We start from the raw sequence: 23,089 nt of genomic DNA on the forward strand, positions 1-23,089 counted from the left end.
CAAAAATCTTTATCGATCCTTAAGTGTACCAATATCCGATTATCTTTGTGAATGCAATCGAATCCGATGGCTTGGCACTTAAATACTTTAGTGTATATTATTATTATATTTATGTAGTATAATGTTATAACCGGTGGTTGAAACCGAGGCTAGTGCGTACTATTACTAGTGCCAAACGCAGCAAGTTGATGTTTGGCCCCCGTATTTTATTTCCACACCATTCATATTTATATACGTAATGTAATATACTTTCACAGAATCCAAGTAAAACGTTGATGAAATTCTTTGTACGGTACCTATTGTCAGAGTCGATGTCAATCCGAAATACACGTGAATGTAGAATTGTACGTCATACGCTCATGCCATATAACTTATTGTCATGTAATATACGAAAAAATCTATAGTTAAAAATGACAGAATATGTTTAGCGTGCCTGTCTAGTTTAATATGGAAATCCATAAGTCACATCGATTTGAACGTGTCACAAATTCACGAATGTGACAGATATAGTTTTGTACACCTCGACTGCACAGTATATTTTCCTGAAAACGTTCTGTGGGTGTTTTTTTTTTTTTTTTGTATTTGTTCAATATGTTTGGAGGAAAAATAGTTATAGGTAAATGTGACGAATACACATGATGACTACTGTTGCAGTAGTAAATATACACAACTTTGTTCGGTCAGTGATTTCTATTATGGTGCATATTCATCTGACTGTGTTGATGCAATCCAGTGTAGTTATATTTTCATTATAAATTTGAAAGAACGTCATGTTATATTATAATTCTGATAGATGTTTTTATAAATTAATATGTCGTTATTGGTTTTATGTACAAATGAACACGTAACTTAACTATATGATATAAATTGTTTTAAGAAATAAAATAGAACTGTATGGATGGTTTCATTTTAAATCATTGGGAAAAACTAAAAATTAAAGTAGCGAAATGAAGAAATAATTGATGATAAAATAGATTTTGGTTTTTTTTCATACAATCGTAAAAGTGAATAATAGTAAAATTTAAAAATTCACAACGAATTAATTTAGTATTTTTCTAGTTATAATAATTTATTATTAATATTCAAGGATAGTGACAGGTTAGTAAAAGGTTGTGGTTTATTTTAAATATATGATAATAAAATAATATTTTATACATCATTATAATATTATTATGATACAAGAAGTATAATTTTTTGGGGAAAATAAGTTCACCTATATCGTATAATTTATAAATTAAAAATAATTATATCATTATTATATTAATGATAAAAGTAACTTTGTACAATAACAAAATCTTAACATATTATGCTTGTATTTATGACCTAAAAATGTTTAAGCTAAAAGGTCTGTATTGAAAAAAAAAATACCACCTAAAATTATAAATAAGAAGTTTAAATAATAATGATACCAAATTATTCACTCAATAATAAAAAAGAGTTTTATGTTTAAAAAGAAAAATAAAGTAGGTAACTAAATTTTTTTGGATTTTGAATATACAATCATAAAATGTACAATGGGAACATAACAAAATACTATATGCATTGAAACTTAAAAATTAGTTTAATATGCAAAGTATGCCAACAACATATTTCCTATAAGCTCCCAAGTTGAAAGAGAAAAATGTATAATATTATAATAGTCTTACATCTATATCACTATCTTCAATTATAAAATACCCTAAGAAATAAAATACTATCTTCGCTCTTTAAAATCATTTTTTGTATACAACAACTGATCATTGAATTTAAATTTAAGTAATTTAATATTAATAACACGTCTACTTCATTATTACATTGATCTGTCAATGGCAAGATACACTCGACATTTACGAGACAATAGATCAAATTTTTAGGTTTTTTTTTTTTATCTTATTCAAATTATTCAATAGATTATTATACTTAATTTGTTTTTGTTTTTCAATAATAAATGATCATAACGATAACGTATTAAGTCTTATAATATTCAATATCACGCATTTAGTAAAGTAAACAACTTTTTGATTTAGATATATTATATAAAAATTACAAATTATATTACATAGTTTTATCTGAAGAATGTAGAGTTTCGATATTAATCAAATTCTTTAAAAACGCTAATGTTCTCTTATAATAGAAAAATAACTTTAAAGCGCTTTGTACTTAAAGGGAATATTGGTAGACTTCAAAAACTGAACAAGGATTACTTTGGTACCGCAAAGTTAAATTTTGCTCTCAAAAAAACTATATTAAAATTTAAAAACTCATTAGAAAGAACTGCTATATTAATGATTCTAAGAACAAAACAATCATCAATTAAGCCAAGCCAAAAAGAAGTTTAAAAATAACATCATCTTAGTATACGCGTCTTATTGTACTTTAATAATTATTAAATATTTACTTTTTGCATAAAAAGTTCGTAATCATGGTCATTTAATGTGATCCAATGTGATATTATGTTTCTTAGATCTAATGAATCTTAAAAAAAAAAACAGTTTTTAACTTGTTTATAAGCTTAGTGCACCAGTACATTATATAGTTTGATTTGAGTAACATTATACGATTCAAATGTATTGTAATATAAACCAGTATTAAGCAAAATACATACGTTTTGAAGATGAAACATTTGAAATATGGGTTATCATGTGTATCGAAGTAATTAATTTCAAAGAGTTGTAACACAAAATATAATTATTTTGAAATTAATATTTAATAATATAGTATAATATATATATATATTTTTTTTTGATATATTTTTTACAATCCAAAATATGGCACATAAGTATTTTAAATGTTTCAATAATGATATTACGTATAGAATATTTTACAAATAATAATATTGTTATAACAATTTTAAGTACCAATCAATGAATATATTTAGTTTTTAACAAAACTAAAAACTATTTTATTAAAAATAATTGTATTGTATTGTTCACTTTTTAATCTTTTTATCTATTGTACTAGTGAAGTAAAAAAAATAAAAAACTATGATGCCTTTAAACTCTTTTTACGTTCAATTTTCGATCTACAGATACCAACAAGAAACTTTTGTACTACTTTTAATAAGGTTTTTAAAAGTATTTTCCAAAAGAAAAAAAACACTTTATGGTAGATCAATTCCCTTGCTTCATTCAGATTCTGTAAAAACTAAACATGACTAACGGAGAAATTCAACTGCCAACATACATACCACTTTATAACTGGATCTGCATCTAAATCGCTGTGACGTATTTTCAATATTTTATACAAATTAAATTTTTTTTATTTAAAGTTTTTATTCACGCATCGTTTTAAAGTTGTCTCGAGCATTACTACAGAATCAACATATTTATAAACTCTTAAAATATGTCTTTTAATGAAAATGGAAATTTATAGTAACACAATACATAATAATATATACCAATCGTTTATCCAATCAGTCTTAAACGCCAAAAGTATCATGTAACACTTTAAAAGGTCAAAAAATATCTCCATGTACCTATAAAAATGATTCATGAAAATTATACATATTTTATTTTTATTTTTTTTATAGTAGTAGTAGTAGTAGTAGTAGTATTTCCAAGCAAATGGAAAACTACGAAAAACTTTTGAGTAGGTAATGTAAGCGAGCTTGAGAGTAGTCAGAACCAACGATTTACACAAATGTATAAAAAAAAAATACCTAACCCACTACTATATTCTACGTCAGATAACTTATGGTGTCTGGTTATGTTTGTGGTATTTTTTATTTTTAATTCTAATTAAAGATCACTGATGAAACTTTGATCGTTTTCGAAATAAGAAATACATTTACGTTACACCGTAATATCGTCAAATCACTACTTCTTAATTCCCTTCAGAAGTCAAAATAAATTAAATATATTAGGCGTTTGTAAATATAGGTTGATAATAGGAATTCATTAAATATAATTTACCAATAAAAACAAAGATTTATTGAATGTAATGTATAACAATTTAAAAATCAATTTGAAGCACTGTCAATATCTTAATAAGTACAAATTTGTTATAACAATGAATACCTATTGCACGCATCCACCTAATACTAAAAAAACACGCAACCGGCAAAGCGATACAAATACTTAGGTAAATTATATTGTTTATAGTTTATACAACCGTTATTTCGTTCAGTCCTTTTGCGATAGTTACCGTACTTGGAATACTCCCAATAAACTCAAGACATGTACTGGACAGCATGAGTTATTTAAAGCTCGTTAATTAAACTTAATGATTTAGCATCCCGTGAAAGTTCGACATCAATATATTTTGCAATGCCTAACTGCCCAAGTATAAATATTAGTATAAATTTACCTTCTTCCGCGGATAAATCAATTTTTTTCTTATTTATCAACGATAAGTTTGTAATTATTATTTTCTGTACATAACATATTCGTAGGTATTATTTTATTATAAATAATACCTGTGGTAGTCGCGTCGGTACTTCAAATAATAGCATTGGTCTCATGCACACAACTATACATGTTATAACAATTGTAGGAATCTTTACAAGTCGCATCAAAGTCGTCGTTTTTTGATCATTTGGGTATGATTTAATTGTGTAACAAATTCTATTGAATTCTGGGTTATTACGCAATACTTACCTACCATTTTAAATTAAAATATATATATATATATTATTTGTTTTTCTGACAAAGAAGTATAAGTATAAATTATTTATTACATTTGTTTGTAAACATGATTGGATACACATACGTACATCCATACTTGGTATTCAATATACATTTATGCACTAAATCTGTGTTCCATAAACGGACACCAATATGTTGTACGTATAAGCTAAGTCACAATATAAGTTGATTTATTTGTCAATATAAAAATGTTTTACTTGTATTTTTGTTTCAAGAGATTCCGAATATACGTGACGTATATTAAAATGAGGATTACATTTTGAGGTAAAATAACTATTTACGTATTCTATATTATAATGTTTTCGTGCTCGGTAGTTTCTTTCTCACATAACATAAATATTTTGTTCCACGTAATATATTGATTTTCGTGGTACCTACTTTTTGCTACGGCCTAATTATTATTTTAAGTAATTCATGTTTCTTCTCGTGTTTAAATAGGTAGGTAGGTACTGCACTTATTTTATCTGAGATACGTAGCTACTTTGAATATATTTTTTTTTATTATTCAGTTTTATGTTAAATTTATATTTTTTATTTTATTTTTTTCACTTTTCAACGTGAAAATGTTTATGTAATATCTAAAAAGTATATTCAATTGCGTAAGTCTGGGTTTCTTTATTTGCATTGCATTAAATTGTACTATTCATCAAGGCTACAGTGTTTGTTTGTTAAATGTGTTCACCTGGACACCGTATTACAGTGATAGCTGATAAACACAATAGATAGATAAAAGAAAAAAAACACTTCATCAAATATCAATAATTTAGTTCGAGGTTTGTGAAAAAAAGAAAAAAAAGGAAGAAAGTATTGTATCACGGTTTATCGTTTCAATTATTGTATATTATCGATTTATTTAGTAATAAGTAGTATAGGTACCAACTCTTAATTAATTGAATTAAAAAAAAAAAAAAGAAGAAGAAAGAAAACGGTTTGTAAGCTCTTAGCATTTTTCTTATAAACCCGTATTGTTTTACGCTTTTATGGTAGTACAAGGTATAGAAAATAACAGTGAACGACACGCTGTAAAGGTATAATACGCATGTACCTTTTCAGTTTATTTTCACCGATCTACACAATTTCAATTAGTTCACCTCCGTTAATTTGTCGTGTTTTTAATCATTCCTAGAGGTTTTCTGCCGTAAATCATTCACCGTTTTGTAACTTATAGCTGATATTTTAGGCTGGCTATTATTATTCATGTGTATTATTGTTTTATGTACAGTTAAGCACTTAAGAACGATTTAATACTAAACGTTCCGTAATAAAACGATAAATCCAAAGAAAATCTAATTTTCTCCCAGCAATTTTTGTTTTTTTTTTTTATAAAATACAAACAATGTGCAATTTAGATTTTTTTTTCTAGTTAACAGTATTATTAAAAACGACTACCGCCTTCTTTATTTAATATTTTTTTTTCGTTTGAAAATATGTATTCCATTTTAGTCAGGTAAAAATCAATAATATTATTAGTAACGACATGTTTTTTTTTTTTTTAAACGCCTTCGTCAGTCGTCATATACTCGTATGTATTCACAATAAGGTTTTTCAATGCTTAACTATAAAAACTGCTTCTCTTTCAATTTTAACCAACATTTATATATCATTCGTATTTTGAAGAATTCAATAAGAGATTGTATTTTGTTATCGGTGCGAAAATAAGACAATGTTTATTAACGAAAATGTGTGAAATATAATAAATACTTACTAATTATTGTAGTATATTATCAGATTCTAAAACTTCATTATTTTCAAATAATAATAAATATTTATGAACTCGTTATAAAATAATGTGTAATAAATAAATAAAAAAAAATAAAAAATATAATAAATAAATTATTATTATTTGTATTGAAAGTCTTAATATTACATCATTTATTATTTTAATTACAATTATTTAAATTCATAAATAAAATATTATTAAAAAAATTACTATTTTTTTTTTTTTTTGATTTAAAATGTATTTCTATATTAGTTATTAGATAATTATATTTTGATGAAGGTTATCAACATTTTATTTTATTTTTTTATTTTTTTGTAGAAAAATGATGTAGACGAGTCTATGTAAGTAATATATAGCTACGTATATTTATATAAAATGAATTAAACGTATGGAATTGTTCACTATAATTCTATGTAATAATTAAACGTAAAGTTTAGTTGAAAATAGTAAATAATAAATAATAATTATATTTATATAGGCATTATTTAGTTATAATAAAGGGTAGAAAAAAATATTCCTCTTAAGTACTTAAGAGACCTTCCACTTAGAAATACATTGTCTGAATGAACGATTATCCTTGAAGTTTATTAAAAATAAAAGTCTCAAGTATATTATTAACTTTTTAGAAGTATATGTTCTCGCTCAATGACTCATATATCAAGACTTAATTATAATTAGCAATAACTTTAAGTAAAAGATAAAACTATTTTATTAAAATAAGTATAGTATTAATGACATTGGATATAATATAATAAAAAATTTTATTTAGGTATTTTAAATAAAGTTCAGAACTTCTAGTTACCTACGTAAATATTATTTTTATTGCAGCAGTAATACGAATCACATATTTTTTTTTATCATAAACTATTTTATTTCTATTTTTAACAAATAAAATTAATTATTTTAGTCTATAGTTGTGAAAAATTATAAAACCTTTAATTTTGAATGTTAAGGTTTATATTTTATTATGATAAGGTTCTTTTGAGTTTTTTTTTTTATAAAACAGAAAATATTAAAAATATATACAATATATACATGTTATACATGTATATATTTATATAGACATTTTAAATTGACAAAATTGTATATTGAAACAATAAAAAAACATTTTTAATTAATTTGCTGCAATTCAAAAAATATTATTCATAGGTCTAGAAACTTTTTCTCGTAACTTAAATTATTATTTACTATACCTACAAAATGCAATTTTCAAAATATTTAGATTAATTTTAAGTTATTACGGCGTACGACGAGAGTTTTTTTATTAGAAAATAAATATAATTTAATACAACTTTGTAGGTAGTGTCTAATTTTTTATCATTACACTTACACAGTTACACACACGGTTTTTTGTATTCATAATATGATATTGTAGTAGGTACAAAATACTACAGGAAAACATTTTTATATACACTCATTTAAATAATAATTTACATTTGTTTGCATAATGTTTTAGTTGTAGTAATTACTTTCTCGTATAAAAATGTGGAAGATCTAATAAAATTGTGAAAATCTACAAGTACCCAAAGGTTGAATAGGTTACCCGGTAATACTCATATATCTAAAAAAAAATATATTTTTGTAATTAAATCAACTCACTATAAATAGGCCCATAAGACTATAAATTATATCTACCATGTTTAAGGGATGGATACATTATATAAAATATTTTTTTTCGAAAATACACATTGGATGACGTACGTCAAAAGATTTTAATAAAATGTAGCTTTATGTTTCGTATAACCAACAAGATGGGGTGGTGCAGTAGCTCCACCTATACGTACTAATAGGTAGTAATATGCTGTTCAGTCGACCACGCACACTACACGGTCACGAAAATATATATTAACAAGTTTAGACTGAAGTGTTCAAAAGAGCAATACCTAGCGATTAATACTCTACGGTTTTTATTTTTCGTGTGGCTCCACTCAATGTTTAATTCTCGCAGTTAAGTTTTAACATTAGGTTTGTCATTAATAATAAAAGTTATCATACAATTATTTTGAGGGAAAAAATGTTAAATTCAAAATATTATACAGTACTCTCTTTCAAATCAAGTATTAACACGTTACTGGAAATATCAATTATTTTAAATGAATTTGATTGTTTGTTCAAAATTATTTTTTTATTAACTGTAGACTAATAGTATACATTATAGAATATATTTATACTCGTACTTACTGAGTTTATAATTAAGTTATATAAATTTTTAACAATAAAATTATAATTTTTTATAATATCATTAGATAAGTACACTATAAAGTATACAACATATCTACTTCATACGTGAATAGGTTATTTATTCCATGTGTTTAACTTATCAAACTTGCGTATTTACTATATGTAGTGAATATGCAATTGCTTAAATAGGTAAATACCTATATTGTTGGTAAAATGATTAGACTACTTTACTTGCATTAAGTATACAACAATAAAATAGCATTGATGTGATAGATTTAATTTTAATACCTAAGCATTGAGTTTAATAATATTGAAGATAAAATTAAGAAAAATGTCGAGAGCATTAAAATGTTTTATGTTTGGTTCAACCCAATTTTTATTTCATACTGTTAATTGGATAACTATAATTATGACTTACTTGTTTCCAATCTCGTTACCATTATGAAAGTCAATGGTGTTGAAATTATAATTTTAAATTCGTCTTAATTATTGTATGATATGATATTATGTACCATATAGTTAACTACTGTTATATTAAAATAGAGATTCTAAAAAAATCTATGTTAATAGTTATATGATTTGGGTTTTTAATTGGGCTAGAAATATAAATACATACATCATATTTAACATAATATAATAATATATTACATTATTGGTATGTATACGAGATATTAATTTTGTAAAACTGCGATGCATTCAATACAAGTAGAATATACTCGTAACATAAAGTTAAATTTGATTTAAGATTTATTAAACAAGGTTAGGTTAAAACACAAATTTATAGTATCCATACTCCACGTATTATGACAAAATAATATTACGAATGACAAGCCGTACAAAATAAAAGCCGATTGCATAATATTATGATATAGGTATACCATAAATAAAATGTTGATGTAAAACCATTCTTTTATAATATTTATGGAAATATTGTCATTCAAATATCAAATTTAGAATATTTTCTCCTCTGAGAAGCTGAAATATAAACTATAAATTAATATTCTATTTTCATAATTTGAATACTTAATAGCTTTTGTAATTTTCTCAAAAACATTTTTCTTTTTAGTCAATTTTTATAAAATAACATTTAAAAAGTATCATTCATTTTTTCTTTTGAAAACATTAGATATACTGTGTATTTTTTTACTTAACCATAAAATGTTGATGTGATAAGCTTAATTTTTCAACTTTCACAAATTACTTGTTCAGTTCAAAAGAAAATACATTTAATCAATTTACTTGAAATATGTAAAATACAATAGTAAGATTATGAAATAATAAAATAGCTTCTACTCGTAAATTTATTATTAACTAATATTCTTAAAAATCAATACTTAATCAATATCACTACAAATCTTCTTATGGCAAATATATTATTTATTTCATATTATATTAAGTAACATTTTATATCTAGTATTTCATTTTTTTTACGATATTTATGACTTGTTGTAAATAAACATGTGATTTTATGATAAAAATGTTAGTATTAAATTTTTTTGGAAATCCGTTTTGAATATTTAATAAGAATAAGTCGTAAAACGGTTTGTTTTTAGTTTTTTTTTTTTTTTTTTAATTCAAATTAAAGTTTTTTCATTTAAATACATAATTTAATATCATGATTTCATTAAAGTTTCTTCACTATTACTTCAATTTTTATTTTTCGTTCCAACTATTTTGTATGGTCATTAACATGTCTGTTCAATTTACCCGTACCTATCAATATATTCTGAAAGAGATTATCTCTTAATAGTTATTACCACAGTTCAATGATTATCTTAGATATACAGTTGTTTAGATTAAATATTATTGAAAAACCATTTTTTATTCTCTCAAAAATAAATAAGTCATTGTGTTATTATTACTATAATTAGTAAGTCTATAAGAGGTTGAAATGTATTTTTATTTATTAGTACGCAATACTATTTTAATTTATTTTTTTATTATTATTATAATTTTAAAATTTCTGATTTCTAACACTTTATTTTGCTTAAAGAAAGTGAGTATATTACATGAAAACGCATATGTTTATTCGTAATATATTTACTATTTAAAAATATATTAAACTTATAAAATAGAAATAATCAAACAAGGTAAAAAAAGTATTGAGACTTCTAACAAAGATAATTTTGACGCGAAATCATCTTAGAATAAAATTATAAACAATTTCTGTATTATAAAAACATCCATGAATGAATTATTTTTTCTCGGAATGCAAATAATTATAAATTAATAAGTCAAAAAAAAAGCAATTCTCTGTATCTTATTTATACGTATGACACAACTGTTTTCTCTTCAGTTCTTTTTTTAACAATACCTTCATTTGTTCTATACAAATTATACAATTATATAACATTGTATTTATTGTATATGTATATATTTATTTTTTATTAATTTAGTTAAATGATTGATACAATGATTTTTTTTTAGTAATAATTCGACTACCTTAAACTTCTAGAGTTTGACTCGTTACAAAAAAAGGGCCCATAAAAAAAAAAACGTAAGAAAAAAATCAAATAGACCTCTTATTCGTTTTTAGTCTAAAATGTATGTTTGAAATTTAAAAATAAATAGAAAATTACTTAATAATATTCTAATGTTTAAGTTATTCACTGAAAGTAATTTACATTCTTAGAATATGAAATAAAACAATGAACCTACCTACTGCATAGTATGTAATATGCATATTATACTATTATTATGATAACCGAACATAAAATTACCTTACGATAATAATAATATATATATTGTGCATAGATATTTATAATTTACGATAAATTAATGAATAATTTATATAGAGTTTATTTTAAACAACATTAAGAAAATAGGTACCTAAGATATTTAAAATCAATTATATTTAGTTGTCTAAAATAAAAATGTATAGATGAAAACAAAATAAACCTGAGATAAATCATACAAAATATTATTTTACTTTTTGTTTCATTGATGTAGAAATAAAAAATATTAATTACAAAAACCAAGTGGGAGGAAATGATTATGAAAGCGTTAACTTTTTATTTATTAAAAGTTTTACACTATTTATGCGTGGTGTAAACGAATCAATATTATTTTAAAATTATAATCGTTTTTACTAGTTAGTTATATTATAGGTTAACCCATTAAAACTTTAAAGCTAATATTGTACTTTAAATTAGTTTTTTTTTATATAATATTAAAATATTATACCTATTTACAAACTAATTCTAATTATTCAATTATTGAATAAAAATTTATACATTTTAGTGTTGTGACATTTTAACACTTTGCTCGTAACCCTTTTGACCCAATTTTAAATACAAAAAAATAAACGAAAAAGTAATGACTACTGAACTACATAATAACATACCACGCGACATATTTCGTACATGTCGTATTAACGAATAATAATAATGTTATTTTTCGTAACTTGTTAACATTCAATAATTTTTATATGGTTAATTTCTAACAAACAATTACTCGCGTAAGTAATAACACTCTTTTATAAAATATAATGTTTTATTTATATTATTAATATTTTAAGTACCTATAATATAGTTCCAATATTTTATTTTGGTTTTAATAAAATTTATTACACCACTGTAGGTAAGTAGGTACACACAACTTATATGAAATCACGTCATTTTTAAAACGATAAATTCCTTGATCCGCTATTTATGGAATCAAGTTTTCAACTCGTATAATATATTCTACCAAAAACTAAACAAGCAAATTATACAAAGATACAATAATTATAATTTTATATATGAACATTTTTTTGACCATTCAGTGTATAATTTATTTATGGTTCTTATATATTTTAAATTAAGTTATGTAGAAATGTTACTATTTTTTTTATTTTTTTTTTTTACTGAAAAAACCTTAAAAAATCAACTAAACATAATATACAAAGTATATATTAATCGTGTTGCACAATATGTATTTTCTTGTTTAGTCACTTAAATAATATAACTATGTGTGTTAGTCTTATAAGTTATTACATTTTTAAAGCTCATCGTAAGAAAATAATGGGTAAAAGGTGGGTCATTTTTATAACTGCATAGAAAAATGCTATTTTTCTTCAGCGGACTTCTTAAACATTACAAATATATTTTGGCCTATCAGCCATCACGATAAGAGCTCTGTAAAAATAATATATAGTATTATTTTAGAATTTATTATCTTTATCTTAAAAAAGAAAATACTACGCGTTGATCTCTATCATAAATACAACTATTGAGTTAAATAAGGTTAATAGACAGTGATCAGACATAGTAAATCGTAATCACACAACGCAATCAAGTTAATAATATTATATTGAGATCGGTTTAAATTATATGAACATTACCTAGTAAATAAAATTAAGTTTAATGTAATTAATGAGTTAGAGTGGAGATGTATTTCTATTTTAGGTGTTTGATATTACATAACAGTTAAGACTATAATATGATATCTGGAAGCATATACCTAATTAATTTTATATAATTTATACGAGTACCTACTTATCTAAGCAAGCATATGATATATTTTTTAATATTAATTTATAGTTTTATACAGTATACAGATAATTAATATATAAGTTACGTATGAGTTTAGCTCCTTTAGATATGTAAAATAAATACTAATTTACTATATGTTAAAAACAATGTAGGCTATCGATGTGTCAATGTGATATCGAGAATTTCCTTGTCTATTAACCCAGTGATTTTAGGTGACTGATTAAAATATTGTTTTTAAGGGACAAGATCCATCAATACATTTTCCAATTAAACTATGGTAAATAGAAAGTTTTTGTGTGTTATATTTTATTGATATAAAAAAAAAATGTATTCTAATTAATTACTAACTTTAAAGAAATAATAGGTAGGTACCTACATATATTTCTTGTCAATTTAATTTGACTGTCATTGATTACGTGTTTTTTTTTTTATATATAATTGGTACTTACCAACTACCTATGATGTTTAGGTAGTACAGAACTATAATCACTAATATAAAAATGAAACCATTGTTCACTTTTTTGTTTGTATTTCAAATGCACATACGGTACCTACGTCAAACTATTGATATATCTTCAATTACCACCTTGTCCAAAGGATTTTTTTCATCTACACAAAGAATTTGACTTGTCAGCTTAATAAAATAATTATAGTAACCATACATTTAATGATGGGTATTTTTAATATTTTAAGTAATGTAATAATACATATGTTATTAAACGCTATCCGAAGTACAAAATCATCTTGTGAACAAGCACATAAAACAAATAAAACGTAATTCCACTGTTCGTCAAACGCCGTTACGGTACTGATTTGTCTGTACCTAATTTTAACGAAAGCATAATAAATTCATCATTCAGCCTTTGATCATTTACCACTTAAAAGCAGCTCTCGCTTAACTACTTAGTTGTTCGCAATAGTAATTAATTAAAAGATCGTATGTACAATATTATTATAGTCCTTGCATTATAGGTAGGCGTTACATTATTAACTTTTTTTTTCTGGCTAATAAAGTGTGAACAAAGTTCATGCGCGTATACTAATTTCCCATATAAAACACGTGTCGTGTCATCTTGGGAATTAACACCCGTCAACTCCGTTTGAACAGATTTCTGAAGCCCTATTAGAATCCGTGAACTCTTCGCAACTTGAAGAGGTGTATCGTGTATAAGCGCACGTGGATCTGTGTGGGACGAGGTCGCACTTCACACTAATCACTGAACCATTACGTTATAATACTCCGTCGTAAACACAGCATTATACTAATTTCTTATATCAAACTATATGCATACTAGAGTAGGTTATATATATAGAATAGTGCGAGTCGAGACGAGACAGTGTTATACAAATTAATATTTATACACCAAATTAGCATAACGTATATTATTTTTGCAACGTAAGTGAGATAAGTCGGCAAAGTGACGATTTTAATTTGTCATTAATATTATATTATACGAACGCGGCGAAACCATCGGATGTAGCGATTATGATAATAATATAGGTACGTACAATACGAAAAACGATTCTTCTCCTTTAAAACAAAACGAAGTAAAATCATACGAAACAAGTACCGTTTGAACCCTTCCTAATGCGTATAAGTCATTGCACCCGATCGAGTCGTAATAAAATAAATAAATAACGCGAATATAATATGCGTTACACGTCCTGTGCGCGTATATAACGGTCGGGCGGTATAAACCGTATAGCTAGCTATCCGACGAACTACACTGTACCATTATTATACGCTTATCCTGTTGCGAAAACGTATTTAATATCCGAAATTATTGTGCGATGCGCCCGTGTGCGTCGGCGACCGTTTGCGGTGACCCGGAATATCGTCGAGCATTGACGTCCACAAAAGGTATTATGCAATATCGTCAAAGCTCATCGCGAGACGTGACCGGCGGGGACGGTTTGTAATTATATATATTATTATACATCGGATCAACGGCGGTGGTGGCATATACGCACGAATCACGTACGCACGCACGCATAAACGCGGCCCGGCGGTGTTAACACTCTCTGATCGCCTGCGACATATATTATTATCAACGTTACTATTATTATTATTATTATTACATACTGCTGTCGAGTTCACTCGTGTTTAATATTATTGTCATCCGAACAGAACACAAAACTTTCTCCTCCCCCCCTCCCCATTTCCCGATCGGACTGCATCGGTTATCCGAGTGGTTTGATACGACCGTTAAAAGTCCACCAAACATACTACGTATTGTCCGGACATTTTACACGGCTCGCGCTGCGGTACGTCTACCTGCCGCGGCGTTTTCCCACGTCCCGTTCGGCTCGAACGATGCCCTGTAAACGAACGACCCCGTTTTCGGTGTAACCGACGGCCGTGTGTGTGGTCGAGTACCCGAGGTGTCGACCGCGATATTCATGCGAAACACATTTATTACATTATTATATGTATTGACACCAGGGGAGAGAACGATATTTCGTCGGCAGCAGTGCGAGTCGCAGGTTCCCGTCGGGATTTTCCTGCGGATAATACCATCCGGGTGGTGGACGAGGAGGACGTTATAGACGATCGTCGGCTGTAGGGCCTATTTTCGCGTAGAACGTACCGGAAAACAAATTAACCAAAACGACAATAATTCGTGATATATAAACCGGACGCATAGGTCGCGTAAGTCTGAAATAAACGCGAGCGTTTAAAACAAAAATGACGTCGTCCATATTCGTTTTAAGTAGATACAAACACTTACAATAGTATATGTGTTTCGTCAAAACGTAATGACTTATATTATATATTATTCCAACTGAGAACCGATTTCGATATACCTCGCTTTACGTTATAGTAATACGTAATAACCTGGAAGCCATTTCATAAGTTTCGGAGTCTTTCCGGAACAAAGTCCTGCTTAATGCGCACTTCAGATTTCATTTTCACGTGGTTTACAGCTGTGATCTAAAGAGTAATCCAGCCTAAATTTTTATAAAGGATGTAAAATTCTATACAACACATATTTTCTTACGAGCTTCGGCACTGTTTTAGAGAAAACGTGAAATTGTTTAGGAGATGTGAAAATAATAATATTATAATATGATATTGATATAATTACAACAGTAGAACTTTTTTGGTAGTATGTAAATATTTTTAAAAATTTTACGTTAGAGGTTTAATGGGATTTTAAACATAAATAACAAAACTCAATACATAAATGCATTTTATGCATGCATAAAAAGTATAGATATTTAAAAAAAATTAGTAGCACTTCGCTGTAACTTAGACATTAAAAATAAAGGGTAGTACAATTATTTTTTGAGATTAATGTTTTTTGAAATTTTTATCTTACTACTAAAAAAATCCAAGTAAAAGTATTAAACACATTCAACGATTATAAAATGCTATGATAATATGATACTGAAATGAATAAGTAGTAAAATTATTAATAGTTAAGTATTATTAATCTTTATTCAAAATAATAAATAAAACAGATCTAATTTTATGCTTGATATATATTTACATAATTATTGTCGATGCAAATAAAATTTATATGAAAATTAGAAAAACGTGTATTAAAAAACAGAGAAAGTCATTCTACTGTGTAATAGTTTTCAAATATACATCGTCTTTGGACAGGCCATTGGATATTTAAAATTTTAATCCAATGATAAATCCTTTAATTTTTTAAGTACTAGTATGTATAATTAACTAAAAAAGAGATACTATTATTTAAAATCAGGTACATTATAATTTAAATAATTCAGTATAAATATTTGGTGAAAATTTATTGCGAGTAACTTAAGTTATTTATTTTTTGAATTATAACAAGCAAACGAAATCGATTTTATCAAAAATTAGTGTTGCGTAAGCAATCCCATTTTCTATAGTTTATTTTTAGTTTTTCTCTCTCGGTTATTTTTAAAACTACTTTTAATCCCAAAAAGTAGCAAAATCGATGCATTTTAATTGACTGCTTCAAAAATTAAACGTCAAAAACGAATGACAGACATAAAAGTAAATAGGTAGTTAACGATAAGAATAAAAAAAATCACATAATTGTAAGACCAAAACATTTATCTCTCCACTCAAAATCTAAAATATCATTATAATTTATTTAGGTATATGTGTACATTTTGAATAATAAATTGTATGCGTAAACATCGAGAGATTCTTCTCTTCGTAAAAAATAAATGCTTAATTAAAAAATAAAATAAAAACAATGATTGAATCCTTAGATATTAAAACGAATTTAAATTAATTGTATTTTTCAGAGATTATTCAACAAGTAGTTGAACATAATATGATGGTGGGTTTTTAACAATTATAATACTTAAGCTGTGTTTTCCTATAAATAATGAATAATTGATTCCTATTTCATTAACTCAATACCCTTCTGTCATTCGTATAGAAATAATAATTAACTTAATCTATTTTTAATTGGTTTTGTTTGTTTATTTGTTTTTTTGTTAGGAGTTTCAATACTTATTGGTAATATTTTTTATGTTTCTTTTACTTGCTGTGAAAATTCAGCTGTAAAAGTTTTTATACTCTACATTCTCAATGTTTGTTTCTAGTTGAATGATATAAGTTTCTCGTTTTCACTTCCTATTAGTTTATATAATTTATATCTTTATTTATATTTTGAATAACGTGTTAAAGTTTAAATGCACGGAACACAGAATAGATTAAACTCACACTTTTATGTTATACTAATTAAATATTTTTTTTATAACAATAATTGGATTTATTCACCAAACTGTTTAGAAAAATCCATTGTTTCATACCAATTGTATCTACGTATTTTGCTGTAAACAATTTATAATTATATATTGAATACATTTTTTTATCGATTTTAACTAGTTTTTACATAATTTTCTTCAATTTATTTAATAAATATTTACTTTTAAGTATACTTAACTGTATTAATGCACCAATTTTAAATAGGTATCTTTATCTCTCCGATTTTAGTGTTATTCTTTACAGTGTCTTAATTTATGCTTTCAGCAAACACGTGTGTTTTATAAGTTGGGAAATCTGTTTCTAAAATCTATAATATAATACACGCATGATAATATGTTCTCAGTTTAAAAGTGACTACTTACTTACTTACTAATTACTAACTACCTACGTCTTCGAGTATATACATAATTCGGAATTTACAGAAAACTAAATTACCATCAAAAACTTAACTTACTACCCTTTGTATCAAAGTTATCAATGTATACAAATTGTATCATTTAGTATGATATAACAACTATATTATTATTCTATTGATCAACAAGGTAACTTATTAAAACACATTGCATTGTTTATTATTATTTTTTTTTTTTAATAAATAATAAATTTTATTACCTTCCTATTATTTTGTAATACAAATAAAATATTAATGATATTTATTATTTTTTCGTCTCAGTAAATTTATAATTTTTACTTTTTTTCAAAATGATATAATTTTATGATTTATAGAAAATTAAACAAAGAACTATTTTTCATGATTAATTATTTTAAGTTTCATACATGCATACATGTTATTGATTTACAAACTAAATTACGTTACATCGAATTACAGTAAATCAGGCTTACACAATCGCACATTAAATTAATTAAATCAAACTGTATTCAATTATGTATTCGTAATAAATATAATATCGTTTCTAAATAGTATTAAATAATACAGTACCCGCTATACACAACTCCACTCAATAATAACTAAGTGTCATATTTAAAAATAACAACTAAATAATTAAATATATAAAACAGACAAAAAATCACTATTTATTTGTTTAAAGTATAGTTTAAATTGTTGTAAAATGTTTATCATTATAAAATATAATCTATTGAACACAATTTAATTATTCAAATGTACCTATGCAATATAAAATTAATAATAGAACAAACATAAATAAAAGAGCCAACTGTTTTACTTTATTATATAGTTATAATATTATTTACATGAATAATTTTCCACACCAATCCACTAACAACAACTTAAGCTAATGAATTTATACAAAAAATTTCTTTGTCAATTAAAAAAGATACTGGTAAAAAATTCCCTTGATTCCTAACTTCTGAAAAAAAAAATAACAAACCTCTTTTCAAAGACCGAGAGTTTACACACTCTTAGGCCTCCTTTCTCGTGTAATTATTTTTTTTTTGTATTGTACTCTTGATTGTTCTCTTTTCATTTAATGTTTGAAATGTATAGCGCACTTAAAAATATTATTAAAAAAAAAAGTTTATCTTATTTACTTAAAAATAAACCTCGAAAAATCAAAATTATAAAAATATAAATTATTTAAAAAAAAGTTGATATAATATATATTATCAATTATCAATATTCTTAATTTTTAAAAATATAAAAATAGATACTTGTCTATTCACCATTGTATATTTTTGAGTTGAAAATAAATGGTTTATGTTTCTTATATTTTTGATGGTATTAAATATTCCCTAAATAAATTATTTATAATTTTAGTAATCAACTGCTTACATTGCTCACATAAGGTGTTAGCTATTACAATTTTAAGTTATATGGTATACACAAATATATAATTATTTTTTTTTACAAGACATCGTTTATTTATTTTTATATTAAAAACTGAGGAATAAAAATTGTCTTATTTGAAACAATCGAGGTAAAATTAGTTTATAATAAAATATGAACCACCTTAATAATACTCGAAATACAAAAAATTATCTAAATAGCATTAAGAAATTCAACCCTATATGAATAAGTTTAGATTTGTTTATCAGTTCAAATATTATCTCACACTATACTTACTATATAGAATTACGTGAATCATATTTTATTATTATTCGTTTAGGATTAAATTAAATCATTTAAGTTTTAACATTTAAGTATTTGATATTATGTGCATATTATAATGTGAAAATATTTTGCATATTTTTCGTTTAAGGATTTAGAGATAATAGTTTCTGTTTTGTTTGTACATTATTTGGTAGTTGCATTGTCTGCGTCTATACGAACATTTTCAATACCAGTAGGCACCTACGTAATAATACTAGTTCAGGTAATAATATAAATGCATAGTATCCGCTATATAGCATCGAGCACGCGCGTCGCTCGCATACCGTATATGCAGGTATACTTTTGTACATTCAACTTTGAATCCCCAAAACGCAGCTTCCGCGGATTTCACCACAAACAGACCGCATATTGGACGCGGTACGGTTTAGAAACACGCGACGAGGTCTTACACGATTGACTTAAATAATACTTTAAAACGCTCTCGATGGGCTCTATAATACATACCGTCTGGTTCCTTTTAGATACGGGGTACTTATTGCGACGGGGAGACGTTTAAAACACGTACTACACTGATTTTCCACGACGATTCGAACGATATCATGGCCGTTATTCGGCCGATATAGTCTATGCGTGTTGAGGCAAATATTGCTCGAGGGGGCCACCGCGAATTATATTTACACGTCCCTCGCGTATACATTTATGTTTCACTGAAGAACATTGTTTGCCAACCGCACAAAGGTTTTACGCTAAGGATATTATTATACATAAAAGTGGCGTCGTTTAAAGGCGTCTTTGTATAGTACTTAATATATATACATATACGCGAGTGTATATGTAGACTGCACACGTGCGCGATTCGATCTTCCGCCAACGCTTCAAAACTTCATCGGCACTCGGACCCGAACTTATATATATATATATACGAACACACTATAGTTAGTATTTTTGACGATATTTAATCGTTATAACTCTCGAAATATAATTTTTTCTTTCGTTGCGATTTTAATTAAAGTTACACTGGCAAAAAAAATGATATATAAATATAAAAAAAGTAATTAGTTTAACGTTTGACTGCGAAGTATTATTTTTAAAACGCGCAGACACAAGACGACGATTCTTAATGTTTTATGTTTTAAAAAAATATAATAATTAAGAATGTCAGTGTATTTTTTAGATACAAAGTTATTTTTCCACGCACAGTTAAACAACGTTTGCGTCAATATTTTTGTTTATCTACGATATATCGACTCGTGGTAACTGGTAAATTTTCTACCACTAATACCAATCAATATCGATTAGATAATATAGTCCAACTTTTCAATAGTACCACAGTCTTGCTGATATTAATCACAACTGGGTCACAAAATTCAAAAGTTTGACAATCTTGCAAACTGAAGTTGAGCAAAAGTCACTTAACAACATAGTTAACAATAATATGTATATGTAGTTTTCGTATTATACACATCAATTTTACGATTTATTGCAAACTAAGTTTTAAAAATTTTGGATTGGAGAATTTTAAAACGACTTCGGGTATAATTGAAACAGTTTGGGAGATCAAATCAGTGAAATCATTTGTCTGAGGTATAATTTTATTAAAAATACGCATAAGGTAGTCGTTTTATCGTTTAATTTATAAAAATTTACCCGTGAATTTACTCGTACGAGTTGTTTGTGCTAATTGAGCGGGTCACCGAAGGAGGTTCTCTGTTGTAATATTAAATATATAAAAATGTTGAAACTTTGAAATGTTTTAATATTACTGTTATTAATGAAGTATAGTTTGTCAAAATTACGGGAACCAAAGGTTTTAATTTATTGCAGATATTACGTGGATTTACATATGATAGATAAAAACACAAAATTATTTGAATGTCTTAAACATTTAAGTTTTGTGTGGATTTTACTTAATTTCTTAATCATAGATAGGTACTGTAAGAACTGAAATACGATAAATAAAAAATTGAAAATCAGTTAAATGTATTTAAATTAAATTATGAAATATTTTAATATATTTAATATTTAATGTAGACACTTACATTAAATCAAACGTGACGATTCATACACGAGTCTACGGTTATTACGCACACGAGTGTAAAAGGTTAGAAAACCCATATTATATTATTTTGAACACTTATTTATTTTTATTCGCTTATTCGATTTTATTATTATTATTATTATTTTGTTTTGTTTTGAGTTTTAAGAATTGACTGAACTCTTAACGCACCACCGACCACACGGCTCGCACACTTGTTATAAAATACGTGATTTTCGATATGATATTCTTTTCACCATTCTTATTGATTCGGCCAAATGAACCAAAATATTTAGAAGCTCTGAAGTGGATAACCCAATATCCTGTTTGTAAATGTAACGCGTTTAAAAATGAATGCTCTTTACAACATTGTATTTAGTCATACATTTATAATAAGTATACCTACGTAAGGTGATTATTATGATGCTAAAAAAGTACCATGCACGTTAATATACAGCTAGTTGAATAATAATATAAATTGTAATAGTTCACATATCTTATCAGTAATCATAATAGTGTTCATTACATCGTAATTACAGTGTTGAATGCACGTTCATAATAGAAGTAATAATTATTTTATGAAATATTTTTATTTAACAAGTACATTAAGAATAATTATAAAATTAATGCAGAATCTAAAGGTAGATATTCCATCATCAGGAATATCCATCATCAGGTATACTTAACAATATTAGACATTTTGGAATCAGATTTCACTATCGTAAATTATGTACAATAAGTATACTTAATTATTATTAGAATTTCGTTATATTTATATTATTATTATTATAATGATTTGTACAATAGTAGTTAAAAAATGTAGGTAAAATAAAAGTTATATTATATTAATAATATATAATATTTTATGTGTTACGTATTAATGTAATGTACTCGTATATGTTTTTAATTAATTGTATCAATTCAAATGTTAACAAAAATGATTGTAAGAAAAAAATATTGATTAGTGAATAATACAATGTTAATGTTGATAATTATTATTGAAATTGAAATATTAATGTGAAGCACAATAAAATATCGTATATGTTTTCGTCTTCAATAAGTTGAAAATAGTTTTGTAGGTTAATTTACAAACACAAAATTCAGTATCATGAGAGTTTAAGTATGGAATATTTATACTTGACTTATTTGTCCATTAAAATAAACACCCCAGGGGGAATAATGGAGAAAATAAAGGTAGGTACGTCTTAAATATTTGAACTTTTGCAGTTACAACAAATTATAATTTCACTTCATAAACACTCTTAACTGCGATCAAACACCTCAAATGCATATTAAATAATTTATTCCTACGTATAAAT

The 23,089-nt window shown here is 25.6% G+C and overlaps 1 protein-coding gene and 1 long non-coding RNA gene across 2 annotated transcripts in view; one reads left to right on the plus strand and one right to left on the minus strand.

Annotated features, from left to right (window-relative positions):
• The window catches only part of LOC114129926 (nephrin-like), a 224,564-nt gene that overhangs the window by 17,611 nt on the left and 183,864 nt on the right, over positions 1-23,089 (plus strand). The gene's annotated exons all lie outside the window — the stretch shown is intronic.
• On the minus strand, positions 4,164-4,753 carry LOC126551760 (uncharacterized). The gene is made up of 3 exons (XR_007605654.1): positions 4,655-4,753; positions 4,394-4,574; positions 4,164-4,252 (listed from the first exon to the last, which is right to left on the minus strand). It is a non-coding gene; the product is annotated as an uncharacterized LOC126551760 (long non-coding RNA).

The sequence above is a fragment of the Aphis gossypii genome, chromosome X (assembly GCF_020184175.1).
Source record: "Aphis gossypii isolate Hap1 chromosome X, ASM2018417v2, whole genome shotgun sequence".
Taxonomy (NCBI): Eukaryota; Metazoa; Arthropoda; class Insecta; order Hemiptera; family Aphididae; genus Aphis; species Aphis gossypii.